Genomic DNA, 15,586 nt, shown 5'->3' with positions numbered 1-15,586 from the left:
AACGCTTTTGTCAGCATCAGATGTATGATTCCATGCACTCTGGGAGCTCCTTAGAGGACCCCCAGTACTGCCATTACCACCTTCTGAGGTTTCTCTGGCAGCCCCAGCTGCTGCCACCTCACAGACAGGTTTCTGCCCGCCTCTTGCTTGAGCAACTCAAGCCCAGGAAGGCAGAACAAAGGATTTCCTTTGGGAGAGGGATGTTACACCCTCTTCCCTTGGAAACAGGAGTTACAGGCATGAGGGGTAGCCTCCCGGAGCTGCTGGAAATGCTTTGAAGGGCACAAATGGTACCCCCTTGCATAATCCAGTCTACACCACTTCAGGGATCCCCAGTCCCTGCTCTGGTGCAAAACTGGACATAGGAAAGGGGAGTGACCACTCCCCTGTCCATCCCCCACCCCAGGTGTGGTGTTCAGAGCTCCTCCAGAGTCTCCTTGGGTTTTGCCATCTTGGATTCCAAGTTGGCAGGGCACTCTGGGAGCATCTGAGTGGCCAGTGCCAGCAGGTGACATCAGAGCTTGCCCCTGATCGGTGCTTACCTGTGTAGCTGAACAATCACACTTTCAGGGCTATTTAGGGTCTCTCTCTTGAGTGGTTCTTCAGATTTGGATTGCAAGACTCCAGCAGGAATTCTCTGCATCCTTTACTTCACCTTCTTACCGAAGAAACTGCACCTGTGCCCTCCAGGAACTCTACAAACTACAAAAAAAGAAGCAAAGACGACTTCTGCAACATTGTATCTTCAGCTCCTGCAAGCAACTGCAACTTTTTCCAGGTTGTGCACCCTCCGAGGACTGCCTGTCTTCTGGCTGTACCAGAAGAACAAAGGAATCTCCCTTGAAGTGAAGGAGTCACTTCCCTGCTTCAGCAGGCACCCCTTTGCAGCAACAACCAGTGGCTTGGGTCCCCTCTCCTAAAGAAGTGCGTGGATCCAGCAACAAGGGTGGTGGACTGAAGTGGTCCCAATGGTCCAGACCTCCAACTGTCCAATTTTGGTGGAAGTAAGACATTGCCTCCCTACGCAAGACAGTACCCCATGCACCACATGTTTTGCAGCTGCCAAGGCTTGTTGACATCCTTCCACGAAGTTCTTTGTGCACTGTGCAGCTCTGGCCCCCAGCATTCTATGCTGTGATGCACAGCTTCCTGAGTGGTTCTCCGGCGGCATGGGACCCCTTTGTGTAGTGGTGCATGGGCTTCCTTTTGCACCTTCTTTGTCCCTTTTCTGTGGGACTCCTGTACATGCTGTCTGGCCTTCTGAGGGCTCTCTGAGTTGCTGATACTCCCTCTGTTTCCCCCTCCTGGGTAGAGGCCACCAGGTCCCTCCTGGTCCCGGGCAGTGCCATTTTCTGCTAACCGCATGCTTTGTGTGTGCCAGGGCTTGATGGCAGAATCCAGTAAAGCAAAGCTGACTACATTCATCCATCCAGCGTGGGACATCTTCTGCACCAACCAGGAACCCGCTTCTGTCTTCTTGGGTGCAATACTGACTGTTGTTCCTCACCAGTGGTTTCTCTTTTGTACCTTTATCTGGTTTAGCAGGGGCTCCTGTTCTTCCTGGACTCTTCAGAGCTTCTTGGACTTGGTCTCCTTCTTCCACAGGTCTTCAGATCCAGGAATCCATTGTTGGCGTCTTGCAGTCTTTTCTGTTTCTTGCATAATCTTCTTTCTTGTGTTCTTGTGTGTTCTATGAAAGTTACTGTAATTTACTCCTGCTTTCGTGGGCTCTGGGCTGGGTTCTATTACGTACCTTTGGTGTTTTCTAATACTCCCAGCACCCTTCTACACACTACACTTACCTAGGTGGGAAACCAACTTTCTCATTCCACTTTCTTAGTATATGGTTTGTGTTCCCCCAGGCCCATTTCTAACTATTGTGATTTTCACTATTGTCACTGTTTTCTAACTTTTTTTACAGCTAATTCTGCATTATAGTGGATATACTGGGTATATTACTTATCTCCTAAAGGAGTATAGTGTCTAAGGTATTTTTGGCATTTGTGTCACCAAAATAAAGTACCTTCATTTTTGTAACACTGAGCATTTTCATTCATGTGTGTAAGTACTTTGTGACTACAGTGGCATTGCATGAGCTTTCCATGTCTCCTAGTTAGGCCTTGGCTGCTAATCTACACTACACCCAGATAGCCTGGCCTCTAGACACTGACTACATTTCACTAATAAGGGATCATTGAACCCGGTGTAAGGTGTCAGTACCTTTGATACCCACTACAAACCAGACCAGCCTCCTACATTGGTGGTGCTGTGGTGGGATAAGTACTTGCAATTGCCTTATCACTCTGTCACAGGTGCTTTCCACAGGAAAGAATACTCCGTACCTAGAGCTATACACACATACCTAGGTACAGGGGTCTAGTCTCTTACCTTCCTTTCCTGAGAGACTATAAGTTAGGTAGAGTAGGTTTTCATTTCACTTACACTACTCTAACACTCACACTACATCATGTCTACTGCTGGGCCTAGATCTAAAGTCATGGGGACTCCCTATAAGGGCAATACCTTCCAACAACTTAAGCAGCTTAAGGGGCTTTGCCCAGAAAGGAGCCTAGGTGTGGGGAATAATTTTCTGTTAAGTCTTCTTTTCCAGGATGATCAGGAGCATGCTGAAAACGAGGAGGAAGGGGGGGAATTCTGACCTCTTAGGATCAGAGAATCATCCTGAAGATTCAGGGGAGGGCTCTTCCAAAGATCTCCCCCCTAACAAACCTTGTAGTGTAGCTGGCAGTGGGACGGGTAGTCACTCTGGGAGGGCTCCCTTCACACCTAGAGGCCAGGTTACCAAGGGTAGTAAAGTTAGGTAAAGATCTACCTCTGCCCACTCTCATGTCAGCTCAGTATCTGAGGGATCCCATGGTTCAACTCCAGGTGATGACTCTAAAGATAGGGAGCTCAGGAAACTGAGACTGGAGGAAGCCAGGCTGAGGCTGCAGCAGCAACAGCTAGCCCTAGATAGGGAGGACTTGGCTGTGGAGAGAGAGAGGCAGGGTTTGGGGTTAGTTCCCCATGGTAGCAGCAGCAGTTTCAGGAGTTATGGAGTTAGGGAGCACACCATAGTCATTAGAAACTTGCATAAAATTGTTCCCCTATACAAAGTGGGGGATGACATTTACAAGTGGTTTTCTGCACTTGAGAGGGCCTGCAAAGTTCAGAGGGTCCCTCAAAGGCAGTGGGCTGCAATTCTGTGGTTGTTCTGTTCTGACAAGGGGAGGGATAGACTTCTCACTGTCAGAGAAGAAGACTCAGACAATTACAGTATTCTCAAAACTGCACTCTTGGATGGATTTGGCTTAACCACTGAACAATACAGGATACATGTCAGAGAAACCAGAAAAGAGTCTTCACAAGATTGAATAGACTTTGCAGACTGTTCTGTGAAGGCTTTAGGAGGTTGAGTACATGGCAGAAAAGTAGCTGACTAAGAGGGTCTATATAATATAATTTTGAGAGAACATATTCTGAATAAATGTGTGTCTGATTTGTTACACCAATCTTTGGTACACTCAGATCTGACCTCTCCCCAAGAATTGGGAAAGAAGGCAGAAAAAATGGTTCAGAACTAGGGTGAGCAGAAATGCTCATACAGGGGGTGACAAAGACAAGAAGAAGGATGGTAAGTCACATGACAAAGGTGGGGAGAAAGCTAAAAAGCATGAGTCTTCATCAGGCCAATAAAAATCCTCTGGGGGTGGGTCTTAATCCTCTTCCAACCAACAGAATAAAGCACCTTGGTGTTTTATGTGTAAGAACAAAGGCCATTGGGCAAGTGACAGTGCTTGTCCAAAGAAAACACCAAAGCTCCCATCACCACAACCCCCACTGCTTTCAATAGTGCTTCTAGTAATAGCAGTGGTGGTGGGAAAAATAACACTACAAATAGCCAGTCCAATGGTGTAGCAGGGCTCACTCTGGGTAATGTGGTGGGGGTTGGTTTAGTTAGGGAAACCACTGAGGCTGTTTTAGTCTCTGATGGTAGCATTGACCTTGCCACCCTTGTTGCTTGTCCCCTTAATATGGATAAGTACAAGCAACAACCCCTAATAAATGGTGTTCAGTTTGAGGCCTACTGGGACACAGGTGGCGTGTCACAATGGTGATGGAAAAACTGGTAGCCCCTGAGCAACACCTACTTGGTCATCAGTACCAAGTGACTGAAACCCATAAAAACACTGTTAGCCCCCACCATGACTGTTGTGAATCTCAACTGGAGGGGGTGGTTCACTGGTCCAAAGAAAGTTGTGGTATCCACAGACCTATCTGTAGAGTGTCTACTAGGCAATGATCTGGAGACTTCAGCTTGGGCTGAGGTGGAGTTGGAGGCTCATGCAGCAATGCTAGGCATTCCTGGGCATATATTTGCTGTAACAAGGGTTCAGGCCAAGAAGGAAAGAGGACAGGGAAAAGTGGATCCTAGAACAATGAACCAAGTGCTCCCAAAAACTAGGGGTAGAAAGGGTAAACCCTTATTCAATATCACTCCCTCCACTGAAGGTCCCCTTTTTGAGGAGGAGGAGTCTAGTCCCTGTGCAGAACCTACACCAGAGGAGCTTCAGGCTGACACAGCTGAGCTTTTGGCTGCAGGGGTGGGGGCTGCCAGGGAGGAGATAAGTCTGGCTCAGCAGACCTGTCCCACACTTAAGGGTTTAAGACAGCAAGCTATCAAACAGGAAGCAGGGGATGTCAGTGACTCTCACAGAGTGTACTGGGAAAATATTCTTCTATATACCGGGCCATGGGACCCAAAAACTGATGCTAACAGGAGACTGGTCATTCCCTTGCAGCATAGGGAGCTTCTTCTGACACTAGCACATTAATTCCCATTGCTGGACATTGGGGGCAAAGCAAGACCTGGGACCGACTGGTCCCTCACTTTTACTGGCCTCACATGTCAGAAGACACAAAAGAGTTCTGTTGCTCTTGTGTCAGTTGTCAAGCCAGTGGTAAGACTGGTGGTACCCATAGGCCCCCTTGATCCCACTGCCAGTGGTTGGGGTGCCCTTTGAAAGGGTAGGGGTTGACATAGTTTGCCCCCTTGACCCTCCTACTGCTTATGGCAATAGGTTTATCCTGGTGGTAGTGGGCCATGCCACTAGATATCCAGAAGCAATTCCTCTAAGGACCGCTACAGACCCTGCAGTGGCAAAGGCCCTCCTGGGAATTTTTTTCCAGGGGGGCTTTCCAAAAGAGGTGGTGTCAGACAGAGGTAGTAACTTCATGTCTGCATACCTTTAATCAATGTGGAAAGAGTGTCCAATAACCTACAAGGTCCTAGACAAATGGGTTGGTTGAGAGGCTTTCAAAGGTATGATTATGGGACTCTCTGAAATGAAAGCTCAGAAGGAGGTGGGATGTCCTGTTACCATGCCTATTTTTGCCTACAGGGAGGTACCCCAGAGACAGACTCCTTTTTGGTCACCCTGTTAGGGGTCCATTAGCTCTTGTGAAAGAGGGGTGAGAACGACCATTGAAGCCCCTAAACTAGATATAGTGGATTATGTATTTGTCTTGAATGGCTGAGTACACAAACAAGGCCACTAAAAACCTTCAGGCCAGCCAGGAGTTACAGAAACAATCTCACGATCATAAGGCTGTCCTGACAGTGTACCAACCAGGACAGAAGGTATGGGTACTGGAGCCTGTGGCACCCAGGGCACTCCAGGGAAAATGAAGTGGTCCACACCTAATAGTGGAAAATAATGTTGAGGTCACTTATTTAGTGGACCTAGGCACTCCCGGAAGTCATCTTAGAGTACTTCATGTGAACCGCCTGAAACCTTACTATGATATGGCTGACTTAACCCTACTCATGGCCACTGATGAGGGATAGGAAGATGAGAGTGACCCTCTCCCTGATCTCTTCTCCAACACTGCAGCTGATGGCTCAGTGGAAGGGGTTATTCTTAGAGACTGTTTTTCTGAAAAGCAGGAAGATTACAGGAACCTCCTAGGACAATTTTCTGAACTTTTCTCTCTGACACCTGGTCAGATCACTTGGTGTGAGCACACCATAGATACTGGAGACAGGTTACCTGTCAAAAGTAAGATTTATAGATAGCCTGACCATGTCAGGGACTACATTAAGTGTGAGGCAAGGTACAGAAGATGTTGGACTTAGGAGAGATTGAGCACTCAGATAGTCCCTGGGCCAGCCCAGTGGTGCTTGTACCCAAGCCTTATTCTCAAAATGGAAAAAAGGAGTTGAGGTTTTGTGTAGATTACAGAGGGCTCAATACATTTACAAAGACTGATGCTCACCCTATACCCAGGGCAGATGAGCTTATTGATACTCTTGCACCTGCCAAGAATCTCAACACTTTTTACTTTGACTGCAGGATATTGGCATATCAAGCTGCAAAACCCCAAACTGCTTTCTCTACCATTGGAGGGCATTATCAGTTCACTGTTATACCCTTTGGTTTGAAGAATGCACCTGCCACTGTTCAGAGGCTGGAGAACAGAGTCCGCCAAGGTCTGGAAGCTTTTAGTGCAGCATATATTGAAGATATTGCTGTCTTCAGCTCCACCTGGGATGACCACCTGGTCCACCACTGGAAAGTTTTGGTGGCCCTGCAAAAGGCAGGCCTCACTACCAAGGCTTCAAAGTGCCAGATAGGGCAGGGGAAGGTGGTTCCTCTGGGACACCTAGTTGGTGGAGAACAGATTGAACCACTACAGGGGAAGATATACTATTTTAGACTGGACTCCCCCTACAACACAGACCCAGGCCAGAGCCTTTCTTGGTCTCAAAGGGTATTACAGGAAGTTTATTAAGAATTATGGCTCCATTGTTGCCCCCTCTTCATGACCTTACTTCCAAGATGATGCCTAAAAAGTTATTGTGGGCAGCTAACAGACAGAAAGCTTTTGAGGAGCGTAAGCAGGCTATGTGCACTGCACCTGTCCTAAAAAGCCCAAACTATTCAAGGAAGTTCATTGTCCAGACAGATGCTTCAGAGGCAGGGGTTGGGGCAGTGCTATCACAACTGAATTAAGAGGGCCCGGACCAACCTGTTGCTTTTATTAGTAGAAGGTTGACCCCTAGAGAAAAGCGTTGGCCAACCATTGAGAGGGAGGCCTTTGCTGTGGTCTGGGTCCTGAAGAAGCTAAGACTCTACTTATTTTGGACTTCATAGTTCAGACAGACCACAAACCTCTCTTATGGGTAAAACAAATGAAAGGTGAAAACCCTAAATTGTTGAGGTGGTCCATTTCCCTACAGGGGATGGACTTTACAGTAGAAAATATATGGGAAAGGTTAGCCTTATTGTCCCTTGTTTGTTTTGGGGGGGGAAGGTTGTGTAGGAAAGTACCCTCAATTTCTGCCTGATGTCAGTGTGTTTAACTTTGTCACTGGGATTCTGGTAACCAGGACCCCAGTTCTTATGCTCTCTCTCCTCTAAATTTTGTCACTGCATACTGGTAACCCAGTATTTCACCCATAATTGGCATACTGGTCAACCCTTACAAGTCCCTTATATATGGTACTTAGGTACCCAGGGCATTGAGGTTCCAGGGGATCCGTATGGGCTGTAGCATTTCTTTTGCAACCCATAGGGAGCCCAGACAAAGGCTTCTACAGGACTGCCATTGCTGCCTGTGTGAAATAGTGCATGCACCCTTTCACTGCCATTTACACTGCATCAGGTCACTTATAAGTCACCTGTATGTCAGGCCTTCCAACACTGAAGGCTGGGCTTAGAGTACCCTTGTGTGAAGGAATCCTTGCACTAGCAGAGGTGCCCCCATGTCATCCAGGACCATTTTCCCGGACTTTGTGAGTGTGGGGATGCCTTTTTACGAGTGCACTATACATAGGTCACTACCTATGTCCAGCTTCACAATGGTAACTCCAAATATCGCCATGTAAGGTGTCTATCACCTGGGTATGGTACCCCAATAATTATTTTTGTATTGGTTTTGCAATTCCATGCACTCTGGGGGCTCCACAGTGGACCACCAGTACTGTCGTACTTCTGAGGTTTTCCAGGCAGCCCCAGCTGCTGCCACCTCACAGACAGGTTTCTGCCCTCCTGTTGCTCAAGTAGCTTGACCTTACGAAGGCAGAACAAAGCATTTCCTTAGGGAGAGGGGTGCTACACCCTCTCCCTTTGGAAATAGGTGTTACATGCATGGGAGGTGTAGCCTCCCAGAGCCTCTGGAAATGCTTGCAGAGGACCCCCAGTCCCTCCTCTGGTGCTAAACTGGACAGAGGAAAGGTGAGTAACCACTCCCCTGTCCATCACCACCTAAGGGGTGGTGCCCAGAGCTCCTCCAGAGTGTCCCTGGGTTTTGCCATATTGGATTCCAAGGTGGTGGGGCACTCTGGGAGCATCTGAGTGGCCAGTGCCAGCAGGTGACATCAAAGACCTTCCCTGATGGGTGCTTACCCATGTAGCTACCCAATTCCTCTTTGAGGGCTATTTAGGGTCTCTCTCCTGGGTGTTTCCTCAGATTCAGTTTGCAAGACTCCAGCAGGAATCCTCGCATCCTTTACTTCATCTTCTCTTGATGAAACTGCATCTGGAGCCTCCAGGAACTCTACAAACTGCAACATTGTATCTTCAGCTCCTGACAGCAACTGTAACTGTTTCCAGGTCGTGCATCCTCCAAGAACTGCCTGTCTTCAGCCTGCACCAGAAGAAGCGAAGGAATCTCCCTTGAAGTGAAGGAGTCACTTCCCTGCTTCAGCAGGTACCCATCTGCAGTGGCACGTGGTGATGTGAATCCCCTCTCCAGATGACGAGAGTGGATCCAGCAATACGGTTGGTGTACTGAAGTGATCCTGACATTCCCAAGGTCCAGCTGTCTAACTTTGGTGGAGGTAAGAGCTTGCCTTCCCACACAAGACAGTACCCCCATGCACCACTTGACTTGCAGTTGCCAAGGCTTGTGTGTGACCTTCCACTAAGTTCTTTGTGCACAGAACAGCTTAGGTCCCAGCACTCCATCCTGCGATGCACAGCTTCCTGAGTGGTTCTCTGGAGGCATGGGATCCCTTTTTGTCTTGCTGCCTGTGCCTACATTTGCACCTTCTTTGTCCCCATACTGTGTGACTCCTGCGCACACTGTCTGTTCTTCTGAGGGCTCTGTGAGTTGCTGAGAGCCCTCTCGGTCTCCCCCTCCTGAATAGAGGCCACCAGGTCCCTCCTGGTTCTGGGCAGCACCATTTTCCACTAACCACATGCTTTGCATGTGCCAAGGCTTATTGGTGGAATCCAGCGACGCAAACCAGACTGCAATCATCCATCTGGCGTGGGACATCATCTGCACCAACCACAAACCTGCATCCATCCTCTTGGGTGCAGTACTAAGTGTTCTTCCTCACCACTGGTTCTTCTTTTGCATCTTCATCTGGGTTAGCAGGGGCTCCTGTTCTCCCTGGACTCTTCAGTGCTTCTTTGACTTGGTCCCCTTCTTCCACAGGTCTTCAGGTCTAGGAATTAATTGTTGGTGTCTTGCAGTCTCTTCTGGTTCTTGCATTATCTTCTATCACAACTTCATGTGTGTTCTAGGAAGCTTACTGTGATTTACACCTGTTTACCTGGGCTCTGGGGTGGGTTCTATTACTTACCTTTGGTGTTTTCTTACACTCCAATCGCCCCTCTTCACACTACACTTGCCTAGGTGGGAAACTAACTTTCACATTTTAGTATATGGTTTGTGTTCCCCCTAGGCCCATTGCAACATATTGTGATTTTCATTATTTGCACTTTTTACAGCTATTTCTGCATTATAGTGTATATACTGTGTATATTACTTCTTAAGGGAGTATAGTCTCTAAGGAATTTTTGGCTTTGTGTCACTAAAATAAAGTACCTTTACTTTTGTAACACTGAGTATTTTCTTTCATCTGTGTAAGTACTTTGTGACTACAGTGGTATTGCATGAGCTTTGCATGTCTCCTAGATAAGCCTTAGCTGTTCCGCTACAGCTGCCCTTAGACAGCCTGGCTTCTAGACACTGACTACATTTCACTAATAAAGGATAACTGGACCTGGTATAATGTGTAAGTGCCTTTAGTACCCACTACAAAACAGGCCAGCCTCCTTCACGTCTGAGTTTTCTGGTTTCATGTCTTTATTAATAACACAACAACTTACACCTAGAGCAAGCCAGAACTATTGTCAGTGTGTGTTAGCAGCATCTGATAAATGAATAGCAATAAATATTTTTTGTGTGTAAATAATTAGAGTGAAAACACTTCAATTCTGAAAACAATAGATCAAATTAAATATTATTCATGTCTCTGGAAGGGATAGAGGTCTTCAATGTGTCCTGTTCACTCCTGTTCTTCCTATCACACCACTATAGTTTCCCAGTCCGTTAGTCTTTCACATAAAATGTAAATTACAATAGCCAATGATGTGATCATTGACATGTGCACTCTTCAGAAAGGCCAACAACGGAATGATTACACAGTGTTAGCACCTCGACCCACTGGCTGGCACTGCGAGGCACTTGCAGTCTCAGCTAAAGGTCTCTCAATTGTGTCAAGTCATGAACATCAATCCACAAGTTGAGCTTACCCAAACACCTACAAGAGCTGTACGTCGCATTACAAAACACATCTGGTAAAGCAAGTACCTCTAGGGAATGTAAGATGAAGTAAAACGTGAAATGTAAACTGGAAAGCATAGCTGACATCTCAGAAGCCGAACCTGTTAACGCAAAGTGAACCACCATTTTTCACAGCACTATATTATAAAGGTTTTTTTGGGAGGGAAATAACAAATACTGTACTATTTGTCTCTATGTCAATTATTCATATTAAATCATCCAAGTTGGACTCTACCTACCCAAACCATTTCATCAGAAGAACATATATATATATTAACTAAATAAAAAGTCTATTATTTTCACACAGATAAATTTTGCACAGTGTCTGTAAATTTTCTACAAAGCGGTTTGTGAAAGAGCATTGCATCAATAAACACATTAAATTCTGTTTCTGAAGTTGTTTTTCAGCAAAGCGTTGCTACATATTTGTTACATGTGAGAGAGCGTAGTTTAAATATCATATATTATAGACGTGAAATGCTTACATTTGACAAAACAATATTAATCATTAATAATTAAAAGTATTAATAAACGTAAAGATTTACTCATTTATGAACACTAATGCTGAATTAATAATAATTCTTCAGTTATATGTATTATTACGATCAAAGTTGTATTCATTAGAACTCGTATGTCTTAAGTTAGCATGAGTCGCGAACTAGCTGTGTAACTCTCATTTAAAAGTATTTTCTGCTTCTTCAGTGTGCGGACTTGCAAATAACCATGACCCAGCTATTGTTCTTTCTGTACTAGTTTGAAACATGAAGGAATTTTCTCATCCGCATGCTAGCAGCTTTTAGTATAAAGTTATGTGCTTCGAAACATTAATGGACACTTCCAAGGACAATGAGACGAGGGGAAGAGAACTTTTGACCTGAGACGTGTGCCAAGATGGTGAAGTAGCCCCGGACGTACCACCTACGAAAATGCTGATTATGAAGACCAATAAGAAGACAAGTTAATATAGAGAAATGAAAAATGCATTACTTAATGTATAATTTGATTGGTTACCAATTGTGGGGTGTAGTTATTAACCAATAGAATTTTGGGGGAATGTATTACGAAAAGGGGATAAAAACTCATGACACGAGAGACGGGCGCATTAGGTAGGGAATGATATCGATTGCATCCAGAAACTCTGTCACTCTTTTTGGTGATCTGAGACTTAGACAAAATTATCCTAGCCCATAGACTGCCCTATTACACTTTCCTCCTTAAGAGGAGAGTGTCCCGTGCTTCTAATTTAGATAGATTGACGGTGAAGTAACTGATGTCCTGAAGGCGAAGACTGATCCTGTATGCTGACCTATCTCGAGGAGGGTAATTATTAATGCTAACGGAAATCTATTTGCCTTTCTTTCTAGGTACCAACTGCTGTATGTTTAATTAGGTATCTTAGTTAGATGTTTTCCAAATTGATGTTCTAAATTGTTTTGCATGAAGCCCAACGTGCTAATGCTAATTTGAGGTTAGATGAGGTATTCATTTGACGGACGGAACTGACGTGACTGACATGTAGCTATGCTGAACTGATATTCTATGGTTTATTATGCACTATGATCTATTCTTTGCTGACGTATCTATCCTATGATTCTGATCATTGCATTGTTGAAAGTTCATCGTAGTTGCCACTTTGTGATTATGCTCTTATGCTTCTTGGTTTTGAGATTAATACGTTTATTATTAGATTGTAATCAATAGGGAATAAATTCACAAAATCTTCCTTCAAGGTGTGGTTATTTGAGTCTGAGAACTAATGAATGCGCCGAAGGATCATTAATGGTTATTGTGAAATATATTTTGATGCTTGGTAATCTCGTCTTACGGAGACTCACCACTGGGTCCAAAGGTTCATCGACCTAAAACGAGTCCTGATGTGTATAAATTGACATAGACAGACGCGTTAACACATGCATTACCCTTGAATTTATTAGCTTCTTTATGCTTCCTTGTACAGCAGCTGCAGACTCCCGCCTGTAGAACTTGTAATCAGGTTGCGTCACAATCACAGTGTTAAAGGTGCAGCAGCATGTCATAATTTTTATACTGCACTTTAAGTCTTTCTCAAAGTTTGGTCTGCCGGAGCTAATAAAGAATGAAAAAGAATCCTCTCTCCTCCAAACATGAAAAATGAAGACAACTGATTTGTCTTCATATGTGCTCAAAGCTTGCTATCTGTATGACATGTGGAGGGGGCTAGGTGGGGGTGCAGGCACACCTCTTAGGGGGAACAGTAGCCATCAGGACATCAATTATTTTTCCTGCAGTGTTCTCCTTTTTACATCTATGTGCGGCACAAAATGTAGGACCTGACTGTTTGTGTGATCTATCCGAAAGTTTGCCTTTTTCTTTGGCAAGTGTCCGCTAAACTCAGATGTAGCAAAATAATTCTCACCTTTATCTGGCCTCTGTTTTTTCTGGTGTTTGGACTATGTGCCCAGTTATGCTGATAACCAATGAGTGTGCTCTGGCAAAGTAATGGTGAAATTTGTTTAACCTTGCATGGCGTATTTATTTTTTCCATAAACCCATTGTAAGCGGTGCCTATAATTCACCTATCGTATGGAAGATTATGAGTCTGATGGCCTGAAGACTGCCAGACTTGTAGTAGAGATTGGACCATCGAGGTTGAGGCAGTCCTACTGACACATTCCAACCCTGGCAGTTGGACCACCAAAAGACCACAGTCTCCGACAGGATGTTTCATCCCAACGGGATGGCAGCGGTCGTGGTTATAATCAGCTACGGCAGCGCTGAAGTCAGTGCTGCTGTGCTGATTACAACCATTTTCTCCGCCAGCCTTTTCATGGCAGATCAACCACCATGAAAAGGCTGGTGGAGAACAAGTGCTGGGGTCCCCACTACCCAGCACCATTGGAATGCGCACTGTCAACTCAGCAGACAGTGTGCATTTCGAGGGGACCCCGTGTTCAGCGGCATTTGACTCGGCTCCATGTGGATCCGAGTCCAAAGCCACAACACCTTTCACATTAGGCTGACGGGCGTAAAACGTGATTTCCACCAGTAAGCCCAGTGGAAAACTCATAATGGGGCCGGTGGGGAGCCTGCCAGCACCATGGTGGTCACCTCATTGGGAGTTTGGTGGTCAGGGTTTTCCGACTGCCAAACTCATGATCAGTCTCTAATTGTCATAAGTGTAAAAGTGTAATGCACAATGTATTTACACCACCCAAGAATGTGAAAGAAGTATACGCTTGCTAAGAGCACCAATGAGCTGTGCATGGGCTGAGGTTTAAATTCATTTCAGTGAAACATGGAATGGATCCGGTCCTGGACTTGTCCAAAATTCTGAGGATTGTATCTTGGAACATTGCAGGACTGGCTAATAAACTCACAACTGATGACTGGGGAAATCATATTAAGGGGACTGAGATTGTTTGCTGATAAGAGACCTGGGCCACCATGAATATGGCCATAGATGGTTTATTTTCAATCTGTACCTTGGCCACTGCATCAAGGATGGGTAGAGCAAAGGAGGAGTGTCTTTTGACATCGATTTCTAGGATGATATCTGTTGGAATTGTTAAAACCTTTCTGGAATTTCCACATTTCCAACTAGTCTTGCTAACCATGGCTGGTTGTTTGGATGTCTTGATCATTAACTTCTATAATAGTATTTAGCTCTCAAGGTGTAACTGACTTGGTGTATGGTCCAGAACATTTTCTGCTAGATAAGCATAAGGAGGATTTTATCATCTGGGTAGTAAATTGTAGCCTTCCTAAATGTTCCAATCTCTAAGTAATGCATGTGGGTAAGAAGAACTCAAAGATGAAGTATGGGACCATTTTAAACATTGTTCATATGGCCCCCATCCTAATAGGCCAGTGGCAATACTTGACATGTATATCATGGCCCCTACCTCAAGGGGGGTCGATAGCCAAGAATACACTTTCATGATACCAGAGGTCAGAGTACCATAGATCACATACTAATCTCCAGAAATAAAAATGTAACTCCATTTGACCTGGTGATAGGTAAATACTGTGCCAGTGCTCACAAAACCTCTAAACTACCCCTTAAGTTCACAACTCCTGCTAAAGACAAGTTGGAAATTATTGCACATAAGTATTTAGTAAAACAGACAATGATACATATAAAGTGGGCAGATGTCGGCTCAGACCAATTCATGCATGACTTATTGACGCCAATAAGGGTAATTTTTGTTAAGGTCTGGAGGATAAGCCTGATCCCTCTGCAGTTATCAATTCACATATTTTTATTTCTAAATACATTGACCACCTTCTGAGTAAAGTGATAAGGGCTAACAGGAAAAAGTATAATGGGTTGTTTGACCATCAGTGCTCCAAGGCATGTAGGGACTTAATCACATTTTTGCATCCATTTCCAAGGGATTGGAATGCCATCATAGAGAGCAGAACTAGATATAAATAGGCCATAAAGCTAAGGAAGCAAAATTTACAAACATACCCTGAGATAATTTGACACAGGTAGCTGACACCAGGCACAATAATATTTTCCGGACAACAGTAAATGCCCCATTCCTCAATGATAAATCTGGGCCAAATTCAGGAAATTCTATATGGGCAGGGATATGGGAAGACCACTTTTTCTCCATGTTTGTATCCACAACCAGCTGTTTAGGGGTGGTTTGTCAATCTTCAAACTTCATAGATTTCAACATTACATTCAACATGGAACTAATTAAGAGTGCAATATTTAAGCTTGCACAGGGGAAGCGTCCCTGACCCAGTGGGGTACTGGCTGATACAACCTCCTGACTTATGGGTGCTCCTGTTAACGCAGGCGTGTAATGCAGCCAGAAAGGGACATATACCACATACTTGGTCCAAGTTAACCATTATTACCATGTTTAAAAAAAAAACTCAAACCAGGACCCCAAATGCTATGGACCAATCACTGTTGGACTCCCTAGTAAAATTACTGGGAATAGTTTTACTAGAGTGGTTGGAGGAATGGGCAGAGTCCAATAACATAGTCTCAAGCACACAGTATGGCTTTACAAGG

Source organism: Pleurodeles waltl, chromosome 10 (genome assembly GCF_031143425.1).
Source record: "Pleurodeles waltl isolate 20211129_DDA chromosome 10, aPleWal1.hap1.20221129, whole genome shotgun sequence".
NCBI lineage: Eukaryota > Metazoa > Chordata > Amphibia > Caudata > Salamandridae > Pleurodeles > Pleurodeles waltl.
The sequence above is the reverse complement of the archived record's forward strand: the minus strand, read 5'-3'. Positions refer to the sequence as shown.